We start from the raw sequence: 15,483 nt of genomic DNA, 5'->3' as shown, positions 1-15,483 counted from the left end.
TGAAGAAAAAGCAGAGAATTTCATGAAGAATTATTAAATCCCTTCAAATTCAATCGCTGGCTGATCACAGACACGCCACATGTCCCTCTGCCCACAGGGCCGTCACTTTAGGCGGTCTTCCTCAGTGCTTCCTTATAAAACTCCTAAATTACAGCCACCTCCTGGAGCCAGAGAAAAAGGCTTTGGATTGACTGAAAAAAGGGCAAGTCCTCTTACAGGTCTAGCCAGCACACTTTTCCATATTCCACAGAGAGATCTTAAATAAAGGGGGAGAAACTGAACACATCACCCACATACTAAAGCCAGTATCTTCAAAGTCTTACACACAGCTTTAGCTTCATGTCAAAAGGGCTCTTCCTCTGGCAAATGAAATTCAAAACACTGTGAAATGCCAGTCTGTGCCTCTGCTTTATAATCCTGTTGAAGTTTCTGGAATTTAACAGTGTTCTGGTACCTTCCATTCCATCCTGGATTTTGCCTCTTAGTCTGCTAATGAGAGTGACTTTACCTTTCCTGGAGTTTGATTAAGGTCCTGAGGGTGGCAGTAAAATGGATCCATGTTTTTATTACAAACTCAATTAGCAGAAGTTGGAATTGCTCTCTTCAACAAAGTTAAATAAATTGTTAATGAGAAATTTACCTTCACTGGATTTGCTAGTTGCCTTATTAGCTTGGAGTCAACACTATTAAAGAAGATGTTTATTAAAGCTTAAGGTGTTTGCTAGATGGAATGTTAAAAAGAAGATGGCAGGATAGTGCCTGCTTCCAAAACCCAGAGGGGATCCCATGATCCATCCAAAATAACTGACTTCCAGCCCTCATTTGGGTCTCTTCATCAGGGAAATAGCAATTTACCCAGTAGATAAAAGTACTGGACATTCCTGGATAGCATCTAAAGCTTCTCTTTTCACTCAATGTCATGGGGATGTTTTTAAAGATGGACACTAGCATGAAGAAAGATTACCCAGTAGTAGAAGTGTCTGAACGGGGTATAGGAACACTTTTGCGTCTCTGCTCAGAAGGAAACTAAAACACAACACCATAAATGTCAGGAGCATAGAAGAAGGAGCCTATTTACTCAACAAACTTTACATACAGACCTCAAAACCACTTACCCAAGGAAAACAATGATGTCTCCCTGTTGTGGCATTCCCAAAATGCCTCATTTTAATAATCAGGACCAGCTCTAGGCAAAGCTGTGAGGCCAGTCAAGATTCTTTTCAGCCCCCTCTCCATTTATGTCTCTCTCAAAAATGTTCCTCTGGCCCCCATGTCCCGCCTCACCCCGCCTATGTAACCCCTGCAATAGAATCTGCAGACTGATTCACTCTGGTCCATTGTAAGATCCCTCCTCATAGCTACTGTATGGCCCTCAAGAGTCAGAAAAGCTAAGAACCTCATTTCCCAGAGTCCCCTGCTGCTTAGGTTCCATGTGAAACCCAGCATGAGCCAAACAGACTCCTTCATGAGAGCTGGATGATAGAAGCAGACATCAAGGCTGAGGCTGCAGCCCACTACTTCTGCTGACCAGCACAGTGTGGAGATATGTGGGAACTATAACAGAGCCCCCAGGATCCAGACCCTATCACTGTGGCTATTGAGAGGCAAGTGCAGGTTGGATAGACGTGGTGAGGTGCAGAGCCAGCAGTTGTAGAGGCGACCTCCTTATTCACCAACTTGATCATGGCAGAGGCAGCAGCTGCCTCCATGGGCCAGTCCTGAGGCGTTGTTCTGAGGTGTGATTCCTGGAAGTTCTGCCTCAAGAACTCCAGCCTTTCTAGTGATCTTTGTAAGCTCTTATTCCTTGTATGAAACTCATTTCTGCTAAAAATGACTACACTGAATTATGTTACGTACAACTAAATTCTGACAGAAATGCTTCCTTCCCACATAGGCAACCAAGTGACTTAATACTTGGCCCTTCATCTTCTCAGATGAAATGATTGAGAAACTAATTCACAATAGTCAATAACTAATATAGGAACTTATTATGAATAATGGCCTTAATCACAGCAAAAGATTTTAGTGGTAGACAACCATGAGTGGTCTATGATGTTGATGGAGATTTTTTCTTCCTAGACAAGAAGGCAAAGGTTTTTTAAAATTTAAAGAAGCTGTTATTAGTTGTTGCTGATGATGATAATGTTGGCGGTGATGTTTAAAAGCTGTCCTCACGTGTAAAGTTCCCTGGGCTGACAACTTCAACTCACCCTCTCCACCTAACCCTCTAAATGGGGCTAGAAACACCATGATCACGACCCAGTTTCTTACCTCTTACTGCAAACTTCATCTACGGAGCTTTCATGAAACTATACAGAGAAAACTTGGCATATAAGAAAATGAACAAGGGTTCTAGCATCTCTCTGAAAATTGATAGTGCACTTTTAGACAGAAGACAGAGAACAGGCTGAGGAAGAAGGCAAATAGGTAGAGAGAGATGATTGACAATGTCCACCTGCACATCCACAGATGTTCCTGAATCAGCTACTTTGTCAAGACCCCATCGTAGGGGCTTCTGGTAAAGAGGTGAGGCTTGTCCTGGCTTCCAGGATCTCACAGTGTAGGGGAACAAGGGAAATTGCCATTTCTTAATCGTCTACCGTTTGCTAGTAGACTTTGTCTCTGTTGATTTCATTCATTAAATAAATATTTTGTTTTTGTTCTAGTTTATGAGACAGATGAATAAGTTAGGTTTCCTAATCCCTTATAGAAGGAGCCAAACATGACATTAGTACTGACACAAAATGTTTTCAATTATAACTGAGGCAAGTACTACAAGCAAAATCATAGCACAAGGTCTAATGGAGGAGGAGGAGGAGGAGTTAGCATGACTTGGTCTGAGGGTCCATGGAAGCCTTCCCAGAAGAAAGCTATTCCAGCTGGGTTCTGGGGCCAAGCATGAATTAGCCCAGTGGAAGGAACAGCACTAGCAAAGGCCCTGAATTGGAAGGAGCTTACTTCAAGAATAAGGTACATATTATTATCCCCATTTTACACATGAAGCAGCTGAGATCTACAAAGATTAAGTAACTTCCTAAGGTTACGCACAACACATGAACTCAAAGATAGTGATCTACCATATAATCCAGCCTCTCCTAGAGGCAGAAACAAAGATACATGGCAGCCTTTAAAAACAATTATCAGGAGACCCTCTCATGCCCCTCAAGGCCACCGCTCCTCCTGAAGGAGCTGAGAACAGGTTTTCATTTGCTCACTCTACTGGACTCCAGATCAAATTAAATTAAAAGCCAGCTATTTCAGACGAAAAAGTCCTGCGTCCTTTTTGGGAATGAAATCGTCTTCCCTCCTCCCCAAGGCCTTTCATACCATTATGGTGCAGTCCCAAGCTATCAATGATAGTGAAAAAATGGGGCTTTGCGATAGAGGAAAGAGGCTATTCAAACTGCTCCTGATTTCTATAAAAGAGAGATCTTTTGATCTTTGAAACAGCTATAGGGCAGTTTGATCTTTCTCAAACTCATTTATTTTAGATTCTTGCAAATTTCTTTTCTGTAGGTTTACTTCCTTAGAAAACTCAATATTCAATTGAACAGTGACTTTTATACATTGAAATGCAATATTGAATAGCTGAAGCCTAATAAATGCCATCCCAGCTATATAGGATATTTTAAAAATCATAAAAGGGCTGATTGAGCCCGATCCAGGCAAAGATGACAAAGCGAATTCAATGCTTCTTTTGAAAATGAGTCATGGTCAGAAATACTCACTTTGACCAAAAGCATTTCTTTGAATGCCAGAGGTAAATTTGCTCACTTTCATTTTCTGCCTGGGTTTCAGATCGGCCCTGCACAACTGAACAAAATCTACTCTGAGAGGCCCTGGCAGCTGTTCCAGATGTAAATGTGAACAGGATACTGAGATTGGGCCTATTTCCTTCAATGTGTTATTTTCAAATTATGCAGATAATATTCTGATATGGGTCTATCAGACTTGGTATATTTTTTTCAGGGAGGAGTAAATCATTGCTATTTTCTGCTGCATTAAAATTCCCCAGGACCTCTCTTTTTTTACTTAGAAAAAGGATGTTTTATTATCATGAGCCTCTAAATTACTGGCACAAGAAGAATCTGACATATGTTCCCAGTCGTGGGGGGCTCATGGGAGGACAGGTACAACATACTCAATAGATTAGCCAAAAGAAACAGCCTTTGATGTCAGGGAAACTTTCCAAATTTCATGTAAGACTCAAACAATCTGTGGGAAATCAAAGTTCTTAATCAGAACTTCTGTCCCACTTCTCTGGGTGCAGCTATGGCTGGAGGAACTTTTGTTTTAACTCTTTGTAGATTATTACTCAGTTTGAGAGTGTGTTACTCTCATGACCCTTCCAACATTATGAACTTTAAGAAGATCAATAACTTCATTCTCCATCTTCATCTTAATACACGTACTTTTTCCCTCTTGGGTATTTGTTTTAGGAAAATGCAGATTAGCATTGCCAAAGAGCCAATTGTTTTTAGCAACATTCCCCTTGGTGTGACCTCCCGAGAAGATCTGATTTTATAAAGTACTAAAGGAACACTCTATGTTTTCCATATTCCCTGTATCAGCTAAAGGCTGGAAAGGGCAGGAAAAGCAGGATCTCCATGGAGGAGGAATGATAACCACTTGGAAGAAGATGGTGGAGAAAAAGTACGTATTGGCTATGCACAGAAGATTTGGGTCTTGCTTTAACAGTCTCCCTTAAGGCTTGCTGCCCCACACTTTCCTTATGGTGTCAGGATTCCAAGAACATACTTTGGGAACCAGAGACAAAGATGGCGCCAGTATCTCAGAGTCTTTTGATTAAAGAACTTGTTGTTTTCCATCTTGGGACCATGGAAAACAACTTTTACATAAGAAAGTTTCTCTCAAGGGTGAGTAAACTATCCACAGCTTAAAAATAAAAATTGATAATTAATATCCATGAAAGGACTCTAAGGAAAAGATTCCCAACAAATCAAGGGTAAAATTCTGAGCTTGTACGACTATATCCATAGACATGTCCATGCCTGTCTCTAGAGCCATTAGCTATCCAAGGGACATTGGGGGAAAGAAATTATTTTTTCCTTAGAAGCAAATGGAGGCTTCCTTTTCCTTCCATCAAGAACACTTTAAAACAAACAAACAAAAAACAATATCTGGATTTCTAGACACTCACAAATGTGTTATTCATAGGTTTCTTACACCCTGGGCCTGGAACATAAGGTAGCATGTTCTGAGAATAATGTTCTGAGAGAAACGTAAGATATACAAGAGCTAATGTCATTCAAGGCACAGTAATACAATCCAAAGACGAAACAACACCACACACATCTTACAGGGCATGTGCTCTGTGTCCAGTCTATCATTGTTCTGAAAAACTCTAGTGCAATGAGATTGCCTTTGTCACTCAGTTAGCACCTCTTGTCTCCTTTCATTGACTCTGCTGTTTCCTGGTTATAATTTCAGCAGGAGATTGAATCAAGCTGTAGACTTACGGAATAACGTCCCCAGACATTCACCCAAGAGTAGTTTGGGCAAAGTTTTCTGTGTCAGGAATAAAAACGTTGGATTTGAAAATGAAGTACAACCAAGTGGAAATATAAAATGGCAGAGGAGGGCCAGATGTGATGGCTCGCACCTGTAATCCCAGCACTCTGGGAGGCTGAGACAGGCAAATCACTTGAGCTCAGGAGTTCAAGACCAGCCTGGGCAACACAGTAAAACCTCATCTTTACAAAAAAGACAATAGTTAGCTGGGCATGGTGGCACATGCCTATTGTCCCTGCTTCTTGAGGGGCTGAGGCAGGAGGAACACTCCATCACAGGAGGTTGAGGCTGCAGTGAGCCCGATTGTACCACTGCACTTCAGCCTGGATGACAGAGTAAGACCCTGTCTCAAAAATAAAATAAAATAAAATAAAATGGCAGAGGAAGGCTGCCTGCCTAATTAGAGTGGTGGAACAAAGTTATGAAGCAGGAATGCTCAATATCAGGAGAAAAATGGAGGATTATGACTTTAAATAAATAGGACCCACTCTCCTAACAGCATCTTCCCCATTCCAGTGCAATCCTCCACACTGGACCATCTGCCAGTTGCTCTGGCAAGAGTGTGTCACCAAGTAGAATGGATCTATCAGCACAGTCATTGGCTATACTCACTAATTCTGGGATAAAGTCAAGAAAATTCCTCCAATGCAGAAGACAACACTAACCTCAGTGGCTGTAACCCTTATATGTCCAACAATCTTCTAGGGAAGCAAGAGAGAAAGCAGCAATAAAATCCCAAAGCAAAAAGATAATTCTGTGAAACATCACTTGTCAATGAAGCAGTGGGGTACAACTTGGAGAAAATGTTCACTGATAATAAATCAAAAGCTCAATATTTGCCCCCTCAAGCTTCCCCAAACTTCCTATCAGTAAAATGCTATCAAAACAAGCAAGGAAAAATATATTCCTATTTCAATTTCTATTCCAGTGCAAAATATAGTTCTCAAAATGTCAGTTTCATCCAGTTTGGCCTTTCCAAGAACGTGCATAGTTAATCATCAATGAACTGTAGTGTTTGGAGAATGTTGTTTAATTGAATTTTCAGGTTAACTGGGGCTAAGCAGAAAACATTTTTTCTCTTTTTGGTTCCAGTAGGAATCCTATAAAGTACTGATGGAATGGAAATGATGGTGTCCTCAAGACCCAGGGACCTATGTTCCTAGGAAATTTCTTGGGAAGTCATACGCAAAAGAAATCCTGACAAAAAGAAGGCAAATAATACCTCATTGTCAGCTGTGCTTGTGTCCCAGGCCTTTAGGTAGAGCCCTCTGATACGGTGAGCTGGAGCCCATGCCTTCGCTCAGGATTTTTAGGTCCTCACCCTGCCCATGTGCCTAAAGCCAAATCTTATTATTAGGACATCACAGGAAAAGAGCAAATAAAGAATGTTTACAATGAGAAGAAAGTACAAAATATCCTTGCTGAATATACCACATGGAAGTGAGTGCTAAACTTTGCCTACTTCTGCCTCCTGAAGAAGAGAAGCTGATTTTACCTCTTAATAATAAATGTGGTTCACGGCAAAAATGGGTTTCACCTCATGGATAATTTTATGCCTTTTTAATTGAAATTTTACTCTATTATATATGTGATGATTTGCATGTTACTCCTACATGTCTTTACCAGATTCAGAGAGTGTAACACTACTCTCTGAGATAGTAGAGATAGTCAAATACATTTTTTTGTGATAGTCAAATACATTTTTTAATGATATATGAATACTTCATGGATAATACAGGCCCTTATATAAACAACAGGTATGGAACATACAATTCCATTTTAAACTTGTCATTTTACATTTTTGCAATTTAATAGTAATTAGATCCTAATCTCATTATCTTAAGACTTTGCAGTTTGTATCTTGGATTTCAGGACAATGAAAGGTCACCTCTGAGATATGTAAAGCTGTAGCCTTGTTTGGGAACACAATTCCCAAATATAACACTGTTTGAATGGGAATATATTATCCATTATACACATTCAGTGAAAGCATAAGGCAATGATCCAGTTTCCAGAAATAGATTTTGGCAAATAGCGAGGACTGAATTTCTATTAATGATACTCCTGCCTCCCTGCTTTAATTACTTCCTTGAATCAGGTATAGAGAGCAATTGATTCATCTATTGATTATGGTAAACAAGCACCATAGGGAGCTTCATTGGCATTTCATAGAGGGCTTCTGGGAAAAAGGAATGCATCCGTCCTTCAGTTCATAGGACAGAGAAGCCCATGCGTGAAGTCACCATAGCACTTAGAGACCAGTGTCCACCAACCATGAAAACCAAATAGCCTGCAATTCCTTGTGATTCTTCAGCTCTCTAAGGGGGAATGAAGTTTCTCCAAAGAGGGTTTGAAGGCCTTGTCTGCCCAGATCTGGATGCAAAACTCAGTTAGGTTCAGCTCTGAGGCTCTGACTCCACAGGCTCAGGAGTTTACTTACATCACTCTGAGATCACAGGTCACCCTCCCAGATCCCAGCGAATTCACTCTCCCACAGTTTACCCTGGGAGTCCAACAGGCAGAGTGTGAGAGGGTGAAAGATGAATCTGTGTAAAGTCATCACCATTCGCAGAAAAAGAATCCCAAGCATGTACTCAGCTCAGATATGCACTGGGGGACATCCAATGAGCCTGTCACGTGACATTGGACTTGGGAAAAGTCAGTCAAAAATATGCTCACTTACTTAGTTCATGATTAACTATTTAAGACAAGTTGCATGGATGCAAAACATATATGAAAAAGTGAAAGCATAAGGCAAATCCACAAAGGGACAAAAAGCACTAATGTCAGTAATAAAAATAGCATGATATTTTGTTTCCAACTGAGCTGGTCAGAACACTATCAGCTATCGGTGACTGACAATAATGCACCTCAAATTAGTTGCAAACAGAAAGGGAATCTATCAGTTCATAAACTTGGAAATTCTATCCTGCTTCAGGTACCACTGAACCCCAGGTACTCAAATGATGTCTTCATTATGCCTTCACTCTATCACTATCTCCTGGCTCTGGATGTTCTGTGTTGGATTCACTGATGTCTTCAGAAATTCCCAAAGAACCTATAGTTCCAGGCTTGTTCTGTTGCTTGCAATCTTAGAAAGAAAAAAAACAGACCCTCTGCTCTAAGAGTTTCAGCATAAATCCAAGGGTTACGTGCATCAACCCAGTTTGGGTTGAATGCCATCCATAAGCTTTACACTGCACCTAGGGGATGGAATATGCTCATTAGACCTATTTCTGTTCAAGAGGTGTTGGGATCCCCACCTGAACAACACTGATCAAAAGAGGGGGAGGGGACAGTCCCCAAAGGAAAACTGAGAGAGTGATGGCAAAATAAGGGAAAAGGGTGTTGGGCAGACAAACAACAGATAACCATTTTAGATACCAACACTCAGATGGTAGTCTGTGGATTAGACTTGGAAATGCCTAAACTTCTCTAGACAATCTCAGTGCCCTCTCCAGCATTTGCTCTTCAGTTCAAGGACCCAAGACTACCTCAATTACAAGACTCATTGTGCATTGCTCATTCACTCAACAAATATTGTGCACCTCCCCAGAGCTAGTAACTGGGGATACAATGGCAAGCAAGATATATAAAGTATGATAAGAGATAGGATAGGGAATGACATCACAACTAATATTTATCATTAGGTGGCAGACAATGGGATGAATTTATTTACATATTTTTAAGGGTGTTATAGAACACAGAGAAAGAAATTCTAGCCCAGTCTCAGGAGATCAGGGAATACTTCTAGAGGAAATGAACTTGAAGTTGAGGTTTGAAAAATGGGTGAGAGTTAATCTAATCAAAGAGAGAAGTTAGGTAGTTCAAGCAAAGGAAACAGCACAAGCGATGTCTCCCAAATCAAGAAACAGTGTACTATTTTAGAGGAACAGAAAGACTTGTATAAACTCAAATAGTATATTAATATAAACATTCTTAAGGGCAAAAACTATTCTTATTCTACTTACAATGTAATCTTAAACAGGTTACTTGAACCCTCTGGGTCTCTCTCATAATGTTTTTATAAGGATCAAATGTAATAATATAGGTAAAATAGTAAATTTAAAGTCATCTACAACTCCAAGGCACACGTCGAGAACTGAAACTATTATGTAGATTCATAAAATCCTGAGTGATTAAGGAAAGATGACTGACTCTGTATAATTGGATCACTTGAGAAAAACATGCTTGAGCTTTCTGATGTCTATTTACCCACTAAGGCCTCCTTATACTCATTGTGTGAGGTTAAACTATAGTCTTCAGACAGGGGAGACAAGGGTCATGTGTCTTTTGTATCAGTGATCAGAAATTTAGTAAGAGGGAGCAGGCAGTGTGGAAGAGTGTGCTCTCTAGGAAAACAATGGAAGTGTTCGAAGAATGTGGGTACAATGCACTGTTATAAAAACATCCTTGGCAGGAGAGAGGGATCCTGGGATTTTTTTTTTTTTTTTTTTTGAGACGGAATTTCACTCTTACTGCCCAGGCTGGAGTGCAATGGCGTGATCTCAGCTCACTGCAACCTCCACCCCCTGGGTTCAAGTGACTTTCCTGCTTCAGCCTCCCAAGTAGCTGGGATTACAGGTGTCCGCCACCACGCCCAGTTAACTTTTTGTATTTTTAGTAAAGACAGGGTTCCATTATGTTGGCCAGGCTGGTCTTGAACTCCTGACCTCAGGTGATCCACCCGCCATGGCCTCCCAAAGTGCTGGGATTACAGGTGTGAGCCACTACATCCAGCCAGGATCATGGAATTTTAAAGGCAAAGGAGGAAAAAGTTTGCATCTCATGTTCTAAGAATATAATCCACACAAAAAAAGAATATGTTTAGAAGATACCTGGAAGGAGGAAAAATATAAGGTATGAAGTGGGAATGAAAGATTATGAATTATGAATCTAGGAGAAATAGTAGAAATAGTCTGGGGGACTCATACTCTTAAAACATCAACATAAGGTATGTTTAAATTGTAACCCAGGCCAGAGAGTCATGAATAATCAGTTTGTCTTGGAGAATTCTGGAATTATAAACAAAAGGATACAAAGCATTGTCCAAGGTAAATATTGACATAACTGAAGAGGAACTAGAAAAACTCTTAATGAGGCCAAAAATACTGCATCTGGGGCAGATGTTTCACATTCTAACAATAAACACTCGGGTACAAAAAGTCTAAGGATGAGGGGTAAGAATGGTGTCCAATAGGTTGAAAAATTGACTTTGAACAAAGATCTTCTCAAATTTAAAACAGTGATACTATAAAAACATGAATATTAATATTTAAGACCATGTTATTTCTTAAAATAAAGGCAATTCTCTCTGCCAGACACTCATTTGCCCACAAATATGAGGGGATTAGTGTTCATATCCTGAAGCAGCCATCTGGTTTATACGGTGACAAACGCACAGTGGTTTCTTCCTCAACTCCCAGCTGCCCAGGAGTGAAGTGGTCTGGGAAGCCCCAGCACTGCAGCTGGGCTGCTACTAGGCCTAAGCCCTCCAGCCCCTGCAATGACAAACCTTTTTGCTGAGACACACCCCGACTCCGCCATCAAGGATGGCTAGGGAAGGACTTCACTAATTCCTTCGGATCCATGCCCTGCTTCCTCCCAGGAGGATGTTCAGGTGGGGTAACCTGAAACAGAATAAACAGAAGCCCATTATTGCTGCTTAGTGGGAGCCAGTGAAGGATCTTGTCAGCAGAAAAGCGCCATGGCAACCAGTTCTTCAAAGCATTTTTTAAAACTACAAGTTGAATTTCATCTGGAAACATCCCAATTACCCAATTAGACTAAACTGCAAAGTTTTTTTAGAATAAGCTCAGATCATAAGTGAGTGAATAGCTCAAACCCAAACCATTGCTTTCTGATATCCAGAAAATGCAAGTTTGTTGGTACTGTATTCTGGTAGAAAGACAGTTTATTAGCAGGGAGAACGAAATCAGTCTGCATTTGCACAAAGTCTTAGTGCTACAGTAACATATGACTACATCCCATTGGGAGCCATGAGATCCTGGTTGTATTTTTCCCACTTAACAGATGGGAAAACTAAGGAGCTATAAGTAGACGCATCCCTGGGGGACAGAGAAAGAGGCCAGGGTAAGGCAAATCTGGATTTTCTTGCTTTTGTGTTTATTTCTGTATAGCTCCAAAGAGTCAGAGAAATCAGTATCCAAGCCCTGTAGGTTCCACCCCTGAAATGTCTCATCCCTCACCTTCCTATCCACCCTCTCTCCACTGTGCAAGTCGGACTTGGAGGATTTGCAACCTGGGAAAGTGTTCTCTTCTCCTCCTGCTGTTGCTGGACATGCCTATGACAGCACAGGGCACATCACAGCCCCCACCCCCACCATGTTGAATTGTCTCTTGTGGGCTGAATTATGTGCCCCCCCAAATCCATATGCTGAAGTTCTAGCCCCCAATACCTCAAAATATGACTGAACTTGGAGATAAGGCCTTCAAAGAGCTAATCAAAGTAAAATGAGGTTATATAGATGGGCCCTAGTCCAATAGGACCAGTGTCTCCATATGGAGAAAAGATTAAGACACAGAAAACATGCTGGCCCAGGGAATGACCACAGAAAGACACAGTGAGAAGGTGGCCACTTGCAAGCCCAGGAGAGAGGCCTCAGAGAAAACCAACCCTGCTAAGACCTTGGTCTTGGACTGCCATCCTCCAGAACAGTGAGAATAAATATCTATTGCTTAAGCACCCAATCTGTGGTATCTTGTTACGGCCCCTCTCGCAGACTACTCCACTGCTCTTCGGATGGCAGTTCAGGTCTCCTCAGTGTCACAGGCTGATAGAATTATCTGCTACACCCTCACCCACCACAAGTCTGGCGCTCCAGCCACACCATGCACTTTCAACACTCTATTAATTTCCAGAAATATTCCCCATCAACTTGAAATTAACTTCTCTACCTTTGCTTTCTGTTAAAGTCTTCCTCATGCCTCAAGGCCAGGCCCAGGAGAGCCAGTTCATAAAGTGCTCCTTAATCTCTTGCTAAGACTTGAATGACACTTGCCATGTGGCAGGCTCTGTGCAAAAGCATTTCCTGTCCACTGTCTCTTTTCATCATCATGCCTAGCCTATAAAATGGATACCCTCTGCTGATCCCATTTTATGGATGAGGAAACTGAAGCACAGAGAGGAGAGGCAACATGTTTGTCACAGTTAGCAGGGGCGGTTTCCCTCCAGAGCATCTGCAGTCCCGTGGCTATGGCATCCCTCTTTGGGGTAATGTTTGTTTTGTGCTCCTACTGCACTTCCAACCTCAGGGAAGCACCTTTAGGCCACTGTGCTTTCTCTGGAAGTTGAGAGGCAGTATATATAATGGTAAGTCTCTCTGTGCCTCAGTTTCCTCAACTGTAAAATGGGGATAACAACTGACTATATACTGTACTTTTGTTTTATAAGGACTACACAAGCTATTCCATTAAAGGAAAACACTTGGAACTAGGCCTGGCATGTAGCAAGTACTTAACGAATGTCAGATACTAATTGATTAGAGTCTACTGTTGCCCCAGCAAGAATTTGAGCTCCTCTGTCCAGGTTATCTTGGTATACCCAAAACCTAGGAACCTAACGTTGTGCTCTGCACAGCTTGGGTACAAGGTATAAAACTATTCTAATATTAATTGAATATAATTTTTAATAGATACTACCTTTTGATCATCTTCTATCAACAGTTACAGTAAAACCCAAGGTTTACCTTAGTTTACCAGGCACTCACTCTCTGCCCTGGCACCTGACTACCTGTTTAACCTCATTTCTCCCTTTCTCCCTTTCCCTCTGTTCATTCTCACCACACTGTGACCACCTCGCTTTTCCTCACACATCTCTACCACACTCCTGTCTCAGAGGCTTTGCTATAACGTCTCCCTTACTCTGATATATTTTTCACAGTAGTTGGTAGTTTCTTACATAGCTATCTATATATTTATTGTCCATCTCCCCCATTAGAATGAGAGCTCCATGAGGACAGGAACTTTGATTCACTGCTCTATTCCCTGTGCCCAGAGCACTGAATGGCACATAGCAGACAATTAATATCTCAAGGTTGCATGAATAAATGAATGAATCTCCAGACCGCACAGCAATGCTGAAAGGTGGGTTTTAAATGCCCGTTCTACAGACTAACAAACTGAGGTCTAGCAATTAAGTTATTTTCCCACAGGCACCCATAACAGGCAGATCTTGGATTTTATCCATGTCTCTCTGACTCCAAAATTCTTTCCATAACACCAGGGTCTCCTCATCTTAAGAAATACATGTGCCACCTTCAAGAGTTTCACCAACTTTCACGTAACATCTTAACTTGGATTTGCCAAAACTTTAAGTCATTTAAATATTATGCAAGTTATTATAGATTATATATACCTTAAGTATAATTATACATACCTTTAAGTCATTTATATGTTATTCAAATAATTTTATTTTGAAAGAAAAGCAATCATTTCTGTGGAATAAATCACACTAGAATAGATATGCATTCATTATGATTCAAAATATTTGTCAGTATATTTGGAAGCAGGGATATGGCTCCTGCGTTTGAAAGCACTGATCCGTGCTGCCTAATTCTACATATCTCTGGGCTGGTCCTGAGTGCAGCCACCCTAGGCATCAGGATCCTCCACATCCACAGTGCCTCTTCTCGACTCCCCTTGTTCATCCAGCTTCCTGCTCACAAGTCCCTCTGCTCTTTGACAGGACATTTCTCATCAAGGAAAGGCCAGAAGGAGATTTCTGATGCCTTCAAAGCACGCACATGCACTTGTGTGCACACACACATACACACATACACACACACATCATGTCAGGAACTCACGTGAGCCTGTGAACACTCCAGCTGCCCAACTGAAAGCAAAAGCAAGATGTAGGAGAGAGAAATTAATTGAAAACTTGAGGCTGTCAAGCCATACTGAGGAAAATCTCTCCCTGAGTTAAAGATCAGGAACATAATCAAGGAAAGTGGCTTCTATAAAAGCTTGATTGGTTGATCGAAATCTCCAGTCATCTCGAAAATAATTGCCTGAAAGAAAGCACTGAGTGACCTGTCTGCTCGGAAAGGAGCCGCCACACCGACAATGGAAGGTGCCCCCAACCATCCTCCCCTGCACAGGCCCCGGCGATGATGAACTGAATCTGTTTAAGGAAGTATATTGCCTCATTATTTTCTGCTCTGACATACACGCATATTCCTCATGGATGTTAACTCTCAACAAAATAGAGAAGTGTTTGTGCTCTTTGTTTCTGCAGCTCTTTCATTTCCATGTCAGTATTTTATAAATATTCTCCTCAGGGCATGAGGAGTGATGAAGATGGCTGCGGGCCCTGCTGTGGGCACAGCAACTGGAAGCAGGCCTGTGTCTGGCAGTGTTCTCCTCCAGGTTCCCAAAACATCCTCCTACAAGGGTCTTCCTCTGTCTTTGTCTACTCCCTGGCCCCACAGTGGTCTATCAGAAATGCAAATGTCATCATGTCTCTCTGTGAGCTCAAAGTCTTCAGCGCTCTCCATTGCCTACATTGAAAAATCCATCATCCTTAACGTGATGTGCTGGACCTTATGAGGTTCCATCTAGCCCCTGCCTGCTTCTCCTAAGCATTTCTCAAACTCTCCCTGCCTCAACTCAAAGCCCTCCAGGTTCTCTCCCATCTCTACATCTGGGCCTGCCTACATGGTTCCCACCACCTAACAGGCCCACTTACCTCTTCCCCTCACATCCTTGTCAGTCTTGGAAATTCCTTTCTGTCCTTTAAGACTCTGCTCAAAGAAGTCTTGTCTTACCAGCCCAGTGCCTGTGTCAACTGACTTATAGAAAAAGGGCATCCAGAGTCTCGGAGAATTGCCCTTCCCCAGCAGGCTCCCATTGTCCAAGGTCAGCTCATGCTCTGTCCCACCTCCTCAAAGAAGGCTTCCATGATTTGTTTTCCTCTGCTCACTCAGATCTCTA

At 41.6% G+C, this 15,483-nt stretch overlaps 1 long non-coding RNA gene across 2 annotated transcripts in view; it reads right to left on the bottom strand.

Moving 5' to 3' along the window:
• Positions 1-15,483, bottom strand: part of LOC102119175 (uncharacterized) — a 149,629-nt gene that overhangs the window by 100,651 nt on the left and 33,495 nt on the right. For both annotated transcript variants that reach the window (XR_001493507.4, XR_012417901.1), the window contains exon 2: positions 11,066-11,162. This is a non-coding gene — a long non-coding RNA (uncharacterized lncRNA). The remainder of the gene's footprint in view (positions 1-11,065; positions 11,163-15,483) is intronic.

The sequence above is a fragment of the Macaca fascicularis genome, chromosome 9, assembly GCF_037993035.2.
Source record: "Macaca fascicularis isolate 582-1 chromosome 9, T2T-MFA8v1.1".
Taxonomy (NCBI): domain Eukaryota; kingdom Metazoa; phylum Chordata; class Mammalia; order Primates; family Cercopithecidae; genus Macaca; species Macaca fascicularis.
The sequence above is the reverse complement of the archived record's forward strand: the minus strand, read 5'-3'. Positions and strand labels throughout refer to the sequence as shown.